We start from the raw sequence: 17,011 nt of genomic DNA, 5'->3' as shown, positions 1-17,011 counted from the left end.
GCAAATTAAGCACATGCATTTGCCCCAATTTCTTCTTAAAATTTTACTTAAATGACAGTAAAATGTTCATATAAATAAATAATGCATTCTTAAGTACAAAAATAATAAAAGAATCTATAGGAACATAATTTTAGATACTGAAAAGTGCATGGATTAGTAGAAAATAATTCAGGAAATTTGAAAAACATAATACTTGAACTGTAGCAGAAGAAGTACAAAAGCAACATGATTTTCACTGCAGAAGTCATAAAAATCTCAGAAACTGGTAAGTCTAAATAATAGGATACAGTTGGCTTGAAAGCAAAAGAGTTTGTTGAATGGGTGGGCTTTTTTTTTTTTTTTTTTTAAGGGGTAAATTTTCAGTCTCATTTACACTAGGTGAAAACTGAAAATTTGGTCTTTGGAAAGAGTGGTCCACAGGCATCTGTACAGAGTGCACCCAGGTATTTTAACTTCAGGAGAACATCTAACTTTAGGAGGACACCCAGGAATATCTTAACTTCAAACTAACGGATAAGGTTGAAAACCCACATAACCACTGACAAAATCCAGGCCCCTTCTCACCTCCCTCCCCCCCCCTCTCTCTTTCTTTCTCTCTCTTAATTTAAGGAACAGTTTAGTTTAATATTTTTTAAAGGCAGTAGCTGCATTCTAATCTAATAATAACAGATGTAGAACAATTGCATGTCATGGCGCAGGACTCATTTCTAAAGAAAAAAGGAGTTAGATTCATTGGCATCATCAAAAGAAACAGAGAGCTTTATTATGTAGGGAGGGAAGTTTGTTTTAACAGGGGAGAGGTTCATTTCACCCTCACAGTGGAGCTTGGTGAAATGATAATGGAGACTCCATGTTACAGCAGAGACACAGTCAGCACCACAGCACGTGGCTAGCACTCCAGTGTATCCTTTTTGGGCTTCATCTCTCATTGGCAGCCAGGTTTATATCCTCAGGGCAGGGGATAAGAAGATTTTTTTCTAGTATTGTAACTCTCCTGAAATAAATCTCTGAAAATGCTGCCAGATTATCAATTTGAAGTATTTACTTGATAAGCCTTGCCTAAAAGTGCTAAGCTTCTCTCAACATTTTAGTGCTTCCTTCTTAAACATGAGTGTACAGGCATGAATCCTCAAATATTTGAGGGAAACTCCTAAAAATAAAATCTGATATTTAAAGATGAAGTAAAATAAAATCTGATACTGAAATACACCTGCAGGAAAACATAAGCTTGGATGACCAAATTTCCTCAGAAAGATGAGAAAGATATTTTAATGGAAAGGAGTACTCAGAGAACAAAATGGAAGTTATTTGAATTAAAAGTACTAAAGCAGAACATTTAAAAAAATAATACAATTTTTAGAAGGTAAAGTTGAAAATATTTCCTTACAGAAGGAAGAAAAACATGGAAAATAAGAGAGATAGGGTTACAAAATTTGTTAAACACTTTGGGTATCCAATAGAAATCCCAGAAATAGAGACAAAATTAGGTCATGGTACATGCAGGCTATTTGCCTGCTTAAGATGAAGGATAATGAGTATTTGTAGGTTTGCATTTGTTCTACTATTATGTGATTGCAAGTTTTCCCTAATAACCTCTGTTTTATATCTGCGTTTCTTGGTGCTATGACAGTTTGTCTGTCATCCCTATGCATGACCTCATTTTAATGGTTATAACTTAGAAGCCTCTTTATCATCATTTATTCCTCCCTTTTTTATTTATAGTATTCATTCAAACTTGCCAAGTCCTTCTGATTTTACCACCTTCTAAATATTTGTCAATTCTGTCCACTTTTCCATAACCTTGACTTTGATTAAGATTTATTCATTTCTTGCCTTATTGCAGTGGCCTCCGGAAATGTGCAATCTAATGTGAAATCTTTACAGTGAATAGGCATTGATTCTTGTCACTGCATTACTTTGTAGTGACTTTTGATTTTTTACTGCTGTTTTTAGTTGTTTGAAAATTTTTTTATTTGATTGAATTTAGTACTCAGAACTGTCTGCTTTCTGCCTCCTTCTGTAAGAAATGATGTGTGTGTGGGGGTTTCCACTTATTAAGGACCAGTAGAAAAGATCAGATTGAGATAAATATTTTAAAGATCAAGCTTCACCAAAGTATTCTATGTGTTTTATCACATAAACTTACATCTACCTAGATTTAAAGCTGTATTTTATCAATGTGAAATGGGGCAACAAAAAATAGACATTTGGAAGCTGGAGAAAAGGACTTTTCAAAAGTAAATGCCCTATGCTATTTTTCTTCAGTGAAGTGTTATCAGCATAAATGCAGAGGAAATTTTATTTAAGACATAAATAGACTCCCTTAAACAAAGATTTGTTGACTCCCTTAAGCAAAGATTTGTCTGACTTCAAGAAAGGAGCAACAGCACTGGGCTTTTGAAATCGGGTAGAGAGGGCATGTAGACCTGCCCTTTAGAAGATCAATACCTCAACTGGTAATGAGAAGTAGGGCTTATTTCAAGAAGTCCAATACCAAAAATCATAGATTAGAAGTTCTATTATATTTAAACTTTTAAACTCAAACAGAACAGCTAAAGAATTCATAAGAAAGCAAGAGAGAGTCAATGGTCTTTAATAAATCACCCTGTGACTTTTTCTACCACCAATAATGGTTCTATTACAAAGACTAAATTAAGATGTAGGTTTCACAGCTTATTTTGAAGGTGTTTCCAGGGTAAGAAGCTGAGGCAGTCAATTTTCCTTTTAAAAGAATGACATAGGCAAATACTCATATGCCAAAAATCTTGAATATCTTCCTGGATAGTCCTTGAGGCAAGAAAAATCAAACAAAAAAATCTGTGTTGAGCTTTGATGAGTCTTGGTCTTTTAAAGTTTTATTTCTTAAGTTTGAGCAAGGTTTGTGAAGTTTGCTCTGTTTTTAGGGCTATTTTAACTATAAGCAGTGCATCTTGTGCCTATAAGTGCACCTTATTTTTACATTAATTTTAATTACTTTATTCTAATATTAATCTAGTAGAGTATTAGTTTGTGTTATTATTTTTCTGAGTATGAAATTCTTTTTTTGGATTTTAAGTCAAAGACTGTTTCTCTTGTTCAGTTGTAATTATATTTCTTCCCCAAATTCTAACATTAGTTTCTATATATGATAAAACATTCTAATCAGCCAGGGATTATCATAGGATTATTTAGGATGTAGTAGTTCAATATAAATGTCAGTGATCCAGGCTGTTTCAGGAAAGAAATAGGGTACCTTTTCTAATTTACATTTTGGAATTACATAATTGTATTCTTTAAAAATACCTACTTAAGCATCTTTCTATCTTATTCCCAGGAAGAATGCAAGCATACACAAATGCCACTCCCTCAACACACACACACACACACACACACACACACACACACACACACACACACACACACACACACAGAGTTATACTTTTTAAACTTACACAAAGATAGGTTAAAAGTAAGTAATCATTGATAAATACTGTATCTGTGACTACTTTACTCATCGTACTTGCCTAAGAATCCCTTTAATTTAAAATAAAAATGTCAACTCACAAGCCGATGGCTGTTTTCCAGACTCATGGATTCAAGTTCAGCAAACAATCTCATTTTTAATTTTTGTATGCCAAACGAGTTTCTGATGAGAATATATTGATTTATCAAATTTTTGATATTTGTGGATGGAAATTAACCTACTGTGATTTTAAAATGTTTATTTTCTGCTTATAAATTTCTGCCTACAAATTTCATAAAGGTGCTATTTATTCCTTAATAATTGATTTTCAAAACTTTTATACATTTTCTAGTACTCTGACCTTAGCCAGAGTTATTTATCTCTCCCTCTGGGTCAATTTTCTCTTCTGTAAAATTTAAATCAACTCTCCTTCAATTTTAAAAAGTAGAAATGAATTGTCATTGTCTCCTTCCATCTATAGTATTTTAGATTCCACATTCAAGTTAATGATCATCTGATAATATGTTGTCATATGCATAAAAACTATTATTTTCTAAGTAACTGTCTTAGACACTGGGATAAGCACTTTGTATTATCTTTTTTAACCTTGGCAACAAATATATAAGGTATTATACAAATTAAATAGTGCAGGGACAAAAATGTTAAAAAAAAATAGGTTCAATAACATATACAATATAAAATTTATAAGACCTGTGTTTAATGCCAGGACCAGGCCCTTTAACACTATCCTATACTGAAATTTTGCTTGTGTTCTAAGGACAAATTGTACTTCAAAATTTAAAGTTAAGTATAAGAAATCCATTTTGCCCCCAGTTAACCTTCATTATTCTTGGGTAGAATTACAAGCAAAATGTTTCTTTTCTTTTCTGTTTTTTTCTCTATCTATATTCAGTGTTGCAGGATTCCCAGCCTCCCTTTTTAAATAAGTACCTAACCCCCACAAAACTGGAGACTATTGGTGACTGGCTATCTGGAGACATCCAGGAAATTCTCTGGATTCCACACGTAGTACTTCCTGTTCTCATTGCCTGGCAGGCTGAAAGCCAATTTCCACTTGGTGCTTGGAATCTATCACCACAGCCATTATAGCAGCTCCTTTCTCTATCCTGTTTCATTGGCATGAGATGCCCAAAGTAGCCAAGAAGTAAATTTCACCTTCCAGTTCAATGTGAATATTACATCATGTTGTGGAAGCATTGTCAGGCAGACCTAAAGTTTCAGGGAGAGGAATAAGAAAATTATGTCAGTGGATCTTTAGGCATATTAGTGAGAAGGGCCATTTCTGCACCTTGATTCCCAGATCTAAGTATTCTGACTGTAGGAAAAATAGACCCATGTATAGTGGTCACCACCTCAAAGCTTAGTGCATATTTTGTAAAATAGCACCACAGACTTTCAGGGTGTTGTCTTTCAGATGGTATCATAAATAAGTGTTAGCACATATTTTTCAAAATGATACTGATTTATTTAACTGAGTAATTCTAAACTGGATCATATAATTCCCCGATTACATCAAACTTGGTAGGGCTAAATTACCTCATATACTGATTACATTTGGCATTCATGGCATAGGTACCGGTTAGGTATACAATATGAACCAAAATATGTGTGCTTCATGAAACCATCAACTGGTCATATTCCACCTCTAAACTCAATGTGCCATACATACATCCTCTGAGAAGTGTCTTCTCTGAAGTATCAAAGGGCAGTCATTGCTGGAATGAGACAACCATACCACCCTGTGTCCACTGCCTTCAGACTAATCAGGTTCCACTGCCACTTTCTTTAAAGGCATTCCATCCATTTTATATTCAGTGTAGATGAAAGAGCAAATCAAATCTATTTCAGGTATGTGGTTGCAATCTGCTACCCGTCATGCACAGACAGCTATCTTAGCGATGTGTCATCTTGATTCATACTCACACGAGCTATAGGTGACTGGCTATTCAGCAGTTTCTACCCTGTGCAAATCAAAGGTAATCTCCCTCCTAGATTATTAGAAAAAGAAACAAATTAGTAAATATAGCCCAGAAATTATAAATCAAATAATAAGTCTGAATTGCCTATCAGTTGAATTAACAGAGGATTCTGTGTCAAATCTTTTCTTCAGATTATTCAGATTGTCTTTAGGCTGAGGCTGTAAATCTTCAGGAGTCCTATTTCCTTTTTGTCAGCATCCGCTGTCCATCAACAACAGATTGGGAGAAATGCCTAAGAGTGTTACTTTCTTGCTCAGGGACACTCTCATTGAAATAAAGTTACTACATTCCTTCTATTTCCCAAATGTTTATAATCTAGCTTTTGGTGCCTTCTTCCCACTCACTACAGTCTCTTTCCATGTCTACTTATTACCTGTTTTAGCCCATACCCTTCCTCCCCTGGTGGCATTTGCTTGCTTAGAGAACAGACAGGTGCATCATTTTCATCAGGGCTTCCTCTTCAGCCTGATCTTAGGAAGATATATAAGGTAATAGGAAAGTAATTGGAGGCATGATCCTGTCACTTAATAACATGGCCATAGTCAAATATATTTCTAACTGTATAACTACATGGAGAAGTTGTAATCTACCCTGATATCCCCTAGCTATACATGCATCAGTCAAATTTAGTTGTATGGATGCCATGTCCTTTGGATTGGTATCTCTCTCTAATGTTGATAAATCATATGATATTAAAAAAGTGTTGGGAAGTGGAAAGTTTATAAAGTTGTATTGTGTGGATGTAACTTTCCCCACCCTGTCACTCCCAAATTCTAAAAACATTTCCAGTGGAATCTTTCCTATACTGCCTTTCATTTGTGAAAACATGCATTTAGGCAGCCATTCAAGCCTTTTCTACCACTTATTTTAAATCACAAATATTTAATTGTCTCTTTCGTATTTAGTGAGACCAATTGGACCAATGTTCTGAAGGTGATAAGGACTGTGGTATTTCTGTGTAATAGTGTGTTACCTTGCCTGTGTACACTTGATTTCGTATTCTAGTAACAATAAAGTACATACTTTGATCACAGGAAATACATGCTTGTGAGTAAACTGATAGACCATTTGCAGCTACAATCCTTTAATTATGCTCACTACAGTTGATTCTGTTACAGAATAAGGAAAACCTAGAACAGAATAGCTGTCAATTCAAGTCAACACCCAGTTGTAACCCCCTCAGGGCTACTAGCAGGGTCCAATGTAGCCTCCTTGCCAGCTAGTAGCAGATACTTTTCCTCTGGGAATTTTGTCTAAGGCTGTATTCAGGCAATTTCTTTCCCACTGATAAGGAAGTACTCAGTTACCCCACATTTGTTACTTCAACATGTGGAAGCAAATGTGTAATCATTTGACCCAACTTTGCATTTAAATTCACTTCTTTCATGAAGCCAGATCTGAACTGACTTCTAGGGATCTTACTTAAGCAGTAGTTTAAGTATTCCAGTCCATCTCCGAGCTGGCTACCAGGTTTTATTGATGAGTCTTCATGATTCACCTCAATTTCTCTCTAAATTTCCATAAATATTCCCCAAATTGAGCGTATACATATGGGGAGTCTCTTATTGCATAATCATATAGGGCCCATTTCTTTAACCATATTACTAGCCTAGTTATGGCTTTAGGATCTATAAATATCTAACTTCCCCCCTGCCGCAAGGACACTAGCCTAACTTGAATTTCTGAATAGTAGCTCCCAGCTCCACTGATGGTGTGAATTTGCCCTTATTCTCTTCCACTAGGCGTCTTACCTTCCTTTCCCAGAGTTTTACAGTCTGTAGGATATTTTATATCTCATTTTCAAATAGCAAGAAAACAAAAACAAAAAAACCAAAAAAGCATACATCTTGTTTTCCTTTGGTTTGGAAAGAATCAACAGAATTCAAACCAGCTAGCAGTGGCTGTGGAAGATCCTTGGAGGGATCTGTCATTAAACATACAGGCAGAGAAGCATACTATGTATGTGTGGTTTCAACTCCCTGAACTCATCTGGACCCTCACAGTGCATCTTCCTGATTATATCATTTTTGCTTATTGAGTAAGATCTGCTGAGCAGGTCCTTTTGTATCCATATGTTTCTCTAGCATTACCAAAGACATGATAGCTATTTTGGGGCTGAAGATCACCTGATACATGTCTATAGTATAGTCTTAACTAATACCTGGTAGCAAGCTACCAATTGTCTTTTAAAAGATATCCATTGAGGACCTGTATCAGGCAGTGTTGTCCAAAAATTCAATAATCTCTGTCTGTATCCAGCTGTAGACACTTGTAAAACCACTTGAGTAACTGAATTAAATGAGTCAAGTGGTGCTGCCTGAGCAATAGCTGTTTTTGAATATTTTTAATTAAAAAAAAACTTTAGTGAGATGCGATTTACATGCAATGAACTGCACTTATTGGAAGTGTACCATATGATACATTTTGATATATGTAGACACCTGTGAAAACAACACTACAATGAATATAACAACCATATCAATCATCCTCGGAAGTTCTTATGCCCCTTTGTAAATTCTTCCTAATGCTCCTCCATCTCCTACCCCACACAACCATTGATCTTCTGTCTGTCATGATAGATTAGTTTGAAACTTATAGAATTTTATATAAATGAAACCACAAAGTGAATATTTACTTTTGTCCATCCTCTTTCACTAAACATAATTATTTAGTGATTCATCCATGTTTTATGTATTAAAAGCTCATTACTTTTTATTGCAGACTAATATTCCATTACATGTACATATCACAGTTTTATCCATCTTGCTTGTTTATAGGTTTTGGTGATTATCAGTAGAACTCCTATCAACATTCAGGTCAAGGCTTTTGTGTGAATGTAAATTAACACCGCACTGAGAATGGGATGGCTGAGTCACATGGTAAGTTTACGTTTAACTTTATAAGAAACTGCTAAATTCTTTTCTAAAGTGGTAGGACTTCACTTCATTCATACAAGCAAAATTAGAAGAATCTATGTCCTCCATATCATTATAGCATTAAATATATATTTTTTTATTTTAGCCATTTTAAGAGATGTGTGTAGTTTTACATTGGGTTTTAGTTTCTATTTCCCTAATGATACTTTGTTTATTTATTATCTTTATATCTTCTTTGGTTAAGCATGTGTTCACAACGTTTACTGGTTTAAAAGCTTTTATTTATTATTGCATTTGAAAAGATTGATATATTTTGGATAAAAGACCTTTATCAGATATATAATTTTCAAATATTTTCTCTTTATCTGTGACTCGTCTTTTCATTCTCTTAACGGTATCTTGTAAGAGCAAAAGATTTTAATTCTTCTGGGTCTAATTTATCAATTTAGTTTTCTATGGATTATGCTTTTGGTGCTAAATATCTCTGCAAAATATTTAAAATATTTGCCTAACCAAAGTCAGAAAAGTTTTCTCCTATGTCTTCTTCTAGAAATTTTATAGTGTTGTGTTTTATAATTAGGTCTATGATCTAATTTCAGTTAATTTTTGTTCATTGTTGTGTGGTATAGATTAAAAAAATTTTTTTCCTGGATATGGATATCCAATTGTTTTAGTACCCTTTGTTGAAAAGTGATAACTTCTCCTTGGAATTGCCTTTGCACTTTTGTTGAACATGAATTTTCCATGTAATACTGGCCTGTTACTCGATTCTCCACGGTCTTGATGAACCAGGTTGTCTATCATTATGCTGATACTGCTTTGTCTTAATTGTTACAGCTGTATAGTGAGTCTAGAAAACAGTGTTACTGCTCCAGTTCCATTGTTTTTCAAAGTTGTTTTGACTAATCGAGGTCCTTTGCATTTCCATATGAATTTTAGAATCAGTTTTTCAATTTCTACAATGAAGGTTGCTGGAATTTTGATGAGATGGTGTTGAAATTGTAAATCTATTTGAAAGAATTGACATCTTAACAACACTGAGTATATCAATCAATGAGCATAGTGTATCTCACCACCTATTTAGGTCTTCTTTAACTGCAGTCAGCATTGTTTTGTAGACTTCAGTGTATAAATCTTTTGTATGTTTTTTCAGGTTTACCCCTAAATTTTTCCATATGTGTTTGTACTAATGTAGTATTTACTTTAATTTTGTTACATTTGCTTATTGCTTATAATAAGTAATATGATTGATTTTTGTACATTGATCTTGTATCTTGAATTTTTGCTTAACTAATTCATTCATTTTAGAAAGTTTTTAGTAGATTGTGTCAGAGTTTCTACATAGACAATAATATCTATGAATATATTCCCTTTTAGAAACACAATTTTTTTTCCCTTTGTCTCATTAAACGTGTTAGAACCTCCAGTATATTGCTGAATTTGTGAGAGTGGAAATTCTTCTTTATTCGTGATTTGGAGGAAAATATTCATTCTTTCATGGTTAAGTGTAACATTAGCATATAGTAGCATTAGTATTGATCACAATTAAGTTGAGTAAGTTTCCTTTTTCCTGGTTTGCTGAGAGCTTTTTCTTTGTTTATTGGTTTGGCCTATTGGTTAATGTAATGAGTTACATTAATTGATTTTCAAATATAAAACCAAATTGGACTCTTGGGGTAAATACATGGTCTTGATGTATTATGGTGTTAAAATGTTGTTGGATTCAGTTTGCCAAAACTTTTACAAATTTTACATCTTTGTTTAAGAGGGGCACTGGCCATTAGTTTACTTTTCTTCTGAGGTCTTTGGCTTTATCATTGGCCTCAAAGAAAGAGTTGGGAAACATTTCTTTATTTTTTTTCAGTTTTCTGGATATTTGATTATTATTAGTTCTATTTCTTCCCTAAAGATTTGGTAGACTATCAGTAAAACCATATAATCCTAGAATTATTTTTGTGTGTGTGGGAAGGTTTTTAATTACAAGTACAATTTCTTTAATAGATACAGTTCTAGTCAAATCTGTAGACCCTTTACAGACGTCACATCTTTTGCTTGATATTTATAATTTGTTTTCTCTGTTTCTCTTTTATCTATTTATTTTTATTATGCTGGCTAATGGTTTGTCAATTTTATTGGTCTTCTCAAAGAATCAACTTTTGGTTTCATTTATTTTCTCTGTAGGTTTTTGTCTTTTATGTTTCATTGATTTCCACTCTGACCTTTATTACTCTTTTACTTCTACTTACTTTAGGTTTCATTTGCTCTTTGTTTTCCTGTTTCTTAAAGTGGAAGCTCTGACCACTAATTGAATCACACCTTTTTTCTATTCACAAATGTCCTTAACGGAATCTAGAATGGTGAATCTTTCCAGAATTTTTTCAATTTAATCTGCTCATATCTATCAGGGGAATCATTACCTATGGCAGCTTTAGCTGTATAAAAATGTATTTCTTAAACAATCAGATTTGAAGGTCAAAATTAATCCTTGATCCATGTGAAAATAATCCCCCCCAAAACTGAGTTTCCATGCTGAGTTTATGATTAATCTCTTTATTAATATATTAATATATAAATATATATTAATATAACTTTGTTTCCTTTCTTGTATCATTCCCTTACCCCTCATGATTGAGAAGTATCAAAGAAAAATGGGGGCCAAAACCAAGCAGGACCCTGAGGCAGTCCTGGATGCAAGCTCCGCTGTGTCTCTGCTTCTTGTTTGTAGAAAAAGTTTTAGTCTCCTAGGCCTCCCCCACGTTCCAAAGAGCAGACTTAAACAGTTGATAATTAGAGAAATGGAAAATGCAGAAACAAAAGAAAGCAGTTAAGAAAGAAAAGCAATAATAGCTGAGCAGTGGAGTCACTGGACTCCTTGTTCTTCCTGAAGGGATATAGGTAACAATGTGATGCATATCTTTGAGTTGTTATGTAGAAACTAAAACCCCCACACAGTGGAGGCTGGTGACTGCATGCTGACTGCAAGTATGTAGACCCCAGACTGATTGGAAACAGGTTGATAATTAAGATTCCTGAAACATAATCCTGCTACCTCATCATCAACCAATCAGAAGAATATCCACAAGCTGATCATGCATCCTGCAACCCTCACCCCTAATGTTGCCTTTAAAAATCCTTATCTGTAAGCCATTTGGGAATTGGGGTCTTTTGAGCACTAGCTGCCCTTTCTCCTTGTTTGGTGCCCTGCAAATAAATGCTGTACTTTCCTTCATCACAACCTGGTGTCAGTAGATTGGCTTTATTATACATCAGGCAAGTGGACCAAGTTCAGTTTGGTAACACATGAGCTGAAGAATGGATGTTATGTTAGCAGGCATGAAAACATTAATCTCATTGTACATCTCCATCTGAGCTCCTGGGTGACCAGGTGTATTGTCAACAAACAGGAATATTTTGAAAGGAAGCTTTTTTTCCCCCTAAGCAGTTGGTCTCAATAGTGGCCTTAAAATATTCAGTAAAGCATTTTGAAAACAGATGTGCTGTCATCTAGACTATATTGTTCCATTTATAGCAGAGGCAGAATAGATTTAGCATTATTTTTAAGTGCCTTAGGTTTTTTGGAATGGGAAATGAGTATTGTTGGTGAAAATATAAAGAAAAGAAAACTCTAGTACATTGTTGGTGGGAATGTAGATTGGTGCAGCCACTATGGAAAATAGTATGGAGGCTCCTCAAAACACTAAAAACTACCATATGATCCAGCAATTCCACTCCTGTATATATACCAGAAGAAAGCTAAAACACTAATTCAAAAAGATACAGGCACTCCAGAGTTCATAGCAGCATTATTTACAATTGTCAAGATATGGAAGTAACCTAAGTGTCCATCTACAAATGAATGGGTAAATAAGATGTGATGTGTATATATACAATGGAATATTGCTCAGCCATGAAAAGAATGAAATTTTGCCATTTGTAATAGCATGAGTGAACCTAGAGGGTATTATAAAAACAAGTCAGAGAAAGACAAATGCTCCATGTTATCAATTATATGTGGAATCTAAAAAATAAAACCAATGAATGTATGTAACAAAACAGAAACAGACACAGATATAGAGAAGAAACTAGTGGTTACCAGTGGGTCAAAGGAAAGGGGTAGGGGTAAAATGGGGTAGGGGATAGAAGCTACTATGTATAAGATAAATAAGCAACGAGGATATATTGCATAGCACAGGGAAATAGAGCCATTATTTTGCAACAACTTTAAATGGATTATAATGTAGAAAATGCTGAATCACTTTATTGTATACATGAAACTAATGTTGTAGATAAATTATACTTCAATTAAAAAATAAAACTGTAAATCCCTTTTTTTTTTACTATTTTTAGTTTATGTTTATTTTTCTTAGCTTTTCTCATTTCTATATACATCTGTATTACTCACTACATTTACTACAGCATCAGTTCTCTATTAAAATCCCCATATTTTTATTTTCAATTTTATGTGGTTTATTTTATCCCTTTATTTATTGTATCATGTCTTCTCATATTTAGTTTTCGCATTTCTTTCCTGAAACCTTGTAATGTGTTTATGTTTTTAATGATAAAATTGCTTTAATGATAAAGCAATTATTATTTTTTAAAATATTCAATTCTTGACAAAATGCTTGAACCCTCTTTCTTACTTGGTGGCAATGTGTTTCTTGTAAATTTTTAATCTCAGTCAGTAGGTTTCTGCTGTTAATTTCCTCACTTATTTATAAAATGTATTTATTGATCTATGCCACTTTTTTCTTTCTTTTTATTTATCTTTAAATGAGCTAGAGTTTTCAGAAAGTGATATTTGCTGGAAATTTCCGACAAAAGTGGGTAAAAATGAGAAGCATCATAGTTTTTCAGACCAGCTGATTTTCAAAACCCAGAGGTTCTGTTTATCTCTACTAACATAAAGATACACTTCTTCATGCAAATGTAGCTCCTCTCTTTTGAACCAGGCAAGATCTAGGGAAGCTATCCCTGCCAGCTCTTCTAAGTCAGGTTCCCACTCCCATTGTTGCAAACAAAAGGAACTGTATTGCTTTTGAACTCAGGTTGCCCTTCAGGAGATCTGCGAGTAACCGGCCCTCTCTGTTCTGTGTGCTTCTACTTCGCAGTTTTGTTTTCTGTGGTTTCTACTTGATCACAGTTACTTTGGGGAGGAAACTCATGCATTTTGGAGTGTTTGAAATATTTTTATCTCCATATGGGTATGTAAATATATCTTGATATAATTACACAAATGTGTGCATGTGTTTATTTTTCCATGATAAAAGAGATTACACATTTTTATACACCCAGTATTTCAAATACTGTGATTTAGGCTCATGTTGTATTATAAACCTAATGGTAGGTATTATTTCTATTAACAATAGATGCATCATATATTTTGGATGACCATAAACACCTTTGTAATGTGGTGATGACACTATGTGGAGGAGATTACATGTAGATCATTATATATGTTTGTGTCTAATATTTCATAATACATTAAATTTCACATAGCAAAGTGATGAAAAATAACTACTTTAACCTAGATAAGATGTATTTAAAATATTTGAACCTGGATAGTAAAGGGAAAATAATCATTTCAATGCTCTTATATTTCTGTTAGTAAATATTTCTTATTGTGCATAAATTGCGTTAATTTCTATTGCTAAACAACTTGAAAATCTTTATTAACGGCTAGTAGTGAAATACTGTTATTTTGAGTTGTGAGTAATATATTCATCTGCATTTTATTTACAGGAAACTTTCAGGATGTAATCTTGCTTATTTTGGGTTGCTTCAGATTAAAACTTGGCTCACAGGCTTAAATTTTTATGCATATTTTATTTACAAATTATTTAAATTCGTATGTCTGACTTTGATTTAGAGATCTTTAAAGTGAAATCTTATGGCTTTAGTTGATTTTTAATATTCTCTAGATAGGACCTGGTTTGTGATAAACACAATTCATAGGTATTTAGGTTTTAATGTTGATATATTAAAGTAAAAGTACCTCTAAAATATGGTCATAGTTTTACATATCCAAATTTATTGCTGAGCATATGCAGTGGGTGATTTTATTTTTTTCTCTCCAATCAGCATTGGCAGCATATTAGAATCTTGAAATAGCATAATTAACCACAGTATTTTCTGAGTTTCATATTTTAGCTCTTCCTAACTACACTAACTTAAAATAAGATATTTAAATATATGGACACAGGGATATCATGACTTCTGTTTTTTTGTGGGGGAGGTAATTAGATTGATTTATGTATTATTTTTTTTTTAATGGAGGTACTGGGGATTGAACCCAGGACCCTGTGCATGCTAAGCACATATTCAACCACTGAGCTATACCCTCCCTCCTTTGTGACTTCTTTAAAAAAGTCTTAGCAGTCCAACAGCACAAATCCCAAGTGTTAAAAATCAAATACATTGCTATCTCATATATAATTATTAAAGAGTAGAATATATTGTATGAATATGTAGACGTACTTTCTTCTACAGTGTTATGGAAGCCATACATCTGTGGTTATTCATAACCATGTTTTCTGAGAGACTCACAGTTATATTAGCAGAAAGAACCCACACTTTCTGCCTTTACTATCATTTGAAATGACTATCTTGTAAATATTTTCTCCACTGTGCCATATTCGTGGCCTTTCTTTACCCTCTATGCCTGCTTCAGGCAGAAAATAGATGGGAGTGCAGCACTCCTGCAGCCAACCCAATCCTTGCAGGGAGAAAACTCCACAAGTTGTTGGCTATGGTCAGCTTGCTACCTCAAGCTTTGCCCCAAGGATGCCGTAGCATAAATACAATTTGTAAAGAAGTAACAATAATATGAACTTTTATTTCTATTTTAAACCATTTATTTTCAGATCTAATAGAAAATTATATTAATTTCCTTTCAGTGTTAGGTTCATTTACTTTGTGAATAAAGAAAAATAAAATGTTTCTTTTCCTTCTATTATACGGGTTTGCCGTAATGAAACATGGGGATATACTGATATGATGAAACATCGGGTAAATGTGGGGATATCCCTAAAGCTTAGGTAACCCTGTTATATTACTGAGATAGCCAGATGCCAAATTGCTCCCACCTCTTTATAGCAATCGATGTAGAACTGACCCTGACTTTCCTTAAGAATAGTCCTTACAACCCTAAATCCTTTAAGAAGACACCTCTTGTTCTCCTAATTAAATTGCTCTGGAAGTTCCCCTTGGGTGATTTTTCTTTACTTCAGCAAGCTAAATAAATCTTTTTTTTTTTTAATCTAGAGAAAAGTGTTTTCTTGATAAGCTCTGTTGGTGGGCTTTGATAATTCTGGAGCTTCGACTGAGATTTTGTTGAGACTTGTCACCACAGACTAATACCCTTATCTTAGAAGCAGTGTGCTCATCTTATGTCTAAACCTACTAGAGGCAAACTTGCCACTGATACTAAGGGAAGTCAATACTGAATCTGTACTCTAAATATTTTATTGAGCCTTACAAGATTCTTTTTTTGTTTGTTTCCTCCTTAAGAATGAAGGACTCAAAACTCTTTGCAAATCTGATCTGTTTATACTCATTTTCCTTATTGAAGGACTAACAAACCATTGTTTGGCCATTTAACCATCCTCTCTATTTTTTGTTTATTTGTTGGTTGGTACTGCCTTGTTTATTAGAGGAAGTTCAAGATCTACAGAGGTCTGATAAATGTCTTTCCAACTGAACTTGAAGACTAAAAGCTCTCCTTAGACATTATCTTTTTGGGGACAAACTTTGCCTTGTGTCATTAATCAACACAACATCAACACTTCCCCTCAGTCCTGTTAATGGATACAAAGCTGGCTTTTAAAGATATTTTCTCTCCACAAATTCCACCTGCCAGGGGAACTGCTGATTTCTCAGGTCAGCAGGCAGAAGCATCTTGACCTTAATGTTGAGGATCAAAGATATGCACAGGAGATACTTTACTTCTGACTGATTGTCAGCCAGTCTCTAATGGATTGTCTGCTAGTAAATTTGTTACCTCCTGGCACTTGCTTTTGTATTATCCTTCCTGTATTTATCTTTCTAAAGGGCATGATTGCACCAAGGACAATTTAAAATTGCAGTAGTTACTTTGTAGAACTTTAAATATAACCAAAATAGTGTATTCAAGATGCACCTTGAAATAAAATGTGGGGGAAAAAAAACAACACACAAAAAACTTTCAGGGAAATAAAATCTTGTTTATATAAAAGAGATTACTTTGTTTAATAATAAGACCCCCCTCCATCTTTTTCTGTACTGCAAGTATTAATAAGTACCAAATTTTAATCATGAAATCTTGATGGAATTGTGAAGGACCCAAATTATTGTTTAAACAAGCTACAGTGACAGTCTCTCTTTCTCACTCATCAAAATTAATTTTGCTTCAGACATGCCTTCTTTCTGTCTTGCAAAGAGAACACAGTTAGCCTCTACACTGAACTTTATGTCTGTCTGTGGCTGGTGCACTCTAATTTCCATTTTTTTTTTCTTCCTCTCCTCTTATTTGCCTCTTCACTTCGGAAATTAATTCATCATAGAAATGTACATATTCTAAGAATATCTGCTGTAGAAAATGGATCTAACACAAAAGGGGACAAATTATAGGATAACATTTCCTAGAGTGTAATGGTGTGAGCTTTTACAATAGGCTTTTACAAACAATTTGGTATGTTCAAGGTTTGTATATATTT

General features: G+C 33.9%; 1 long non-coding RNA gene across 1 annotated transcript in view; it reads left to right on the top strand.

The window, feature by feature from the left end:
- LOC116663701 overlaps positions 1 to 17,011 on the top strand; it is a 387,788-nt gene that overhangs the window by 302,726 nt on the left and 68,051 nt on the right. The window contains exon 4 of the long non-coding RNA XR_004319985.1: positions 8,220 to 8,321. This is a non-coding gene — a long non-coding RNA (uncharacterized LOC116663701). The remainder of the gene's footprint in view (positions 1 to 8,219; positions 8,322 to 17,011) is intronic.

The sequence above is a fragment of the Camelus ferus genome, chromosome 5, assembly GCF_009834535.1.
Source record: "Camelus ferus isolate YT-003-E chromosome 5, BCGSAC_Cfer_1.0, whole genome shotgun sequence".
In the NCBI taxonomy this organism is placed as follows: Eukaryota; Metazoa; Chordata; class Mammalia; order Artiodactyla; family Camelidae; genus Camelus; species Camelus ferus.
This window is presented reverse-complemented; position numbering and strand designations above follow the sequence as displayed.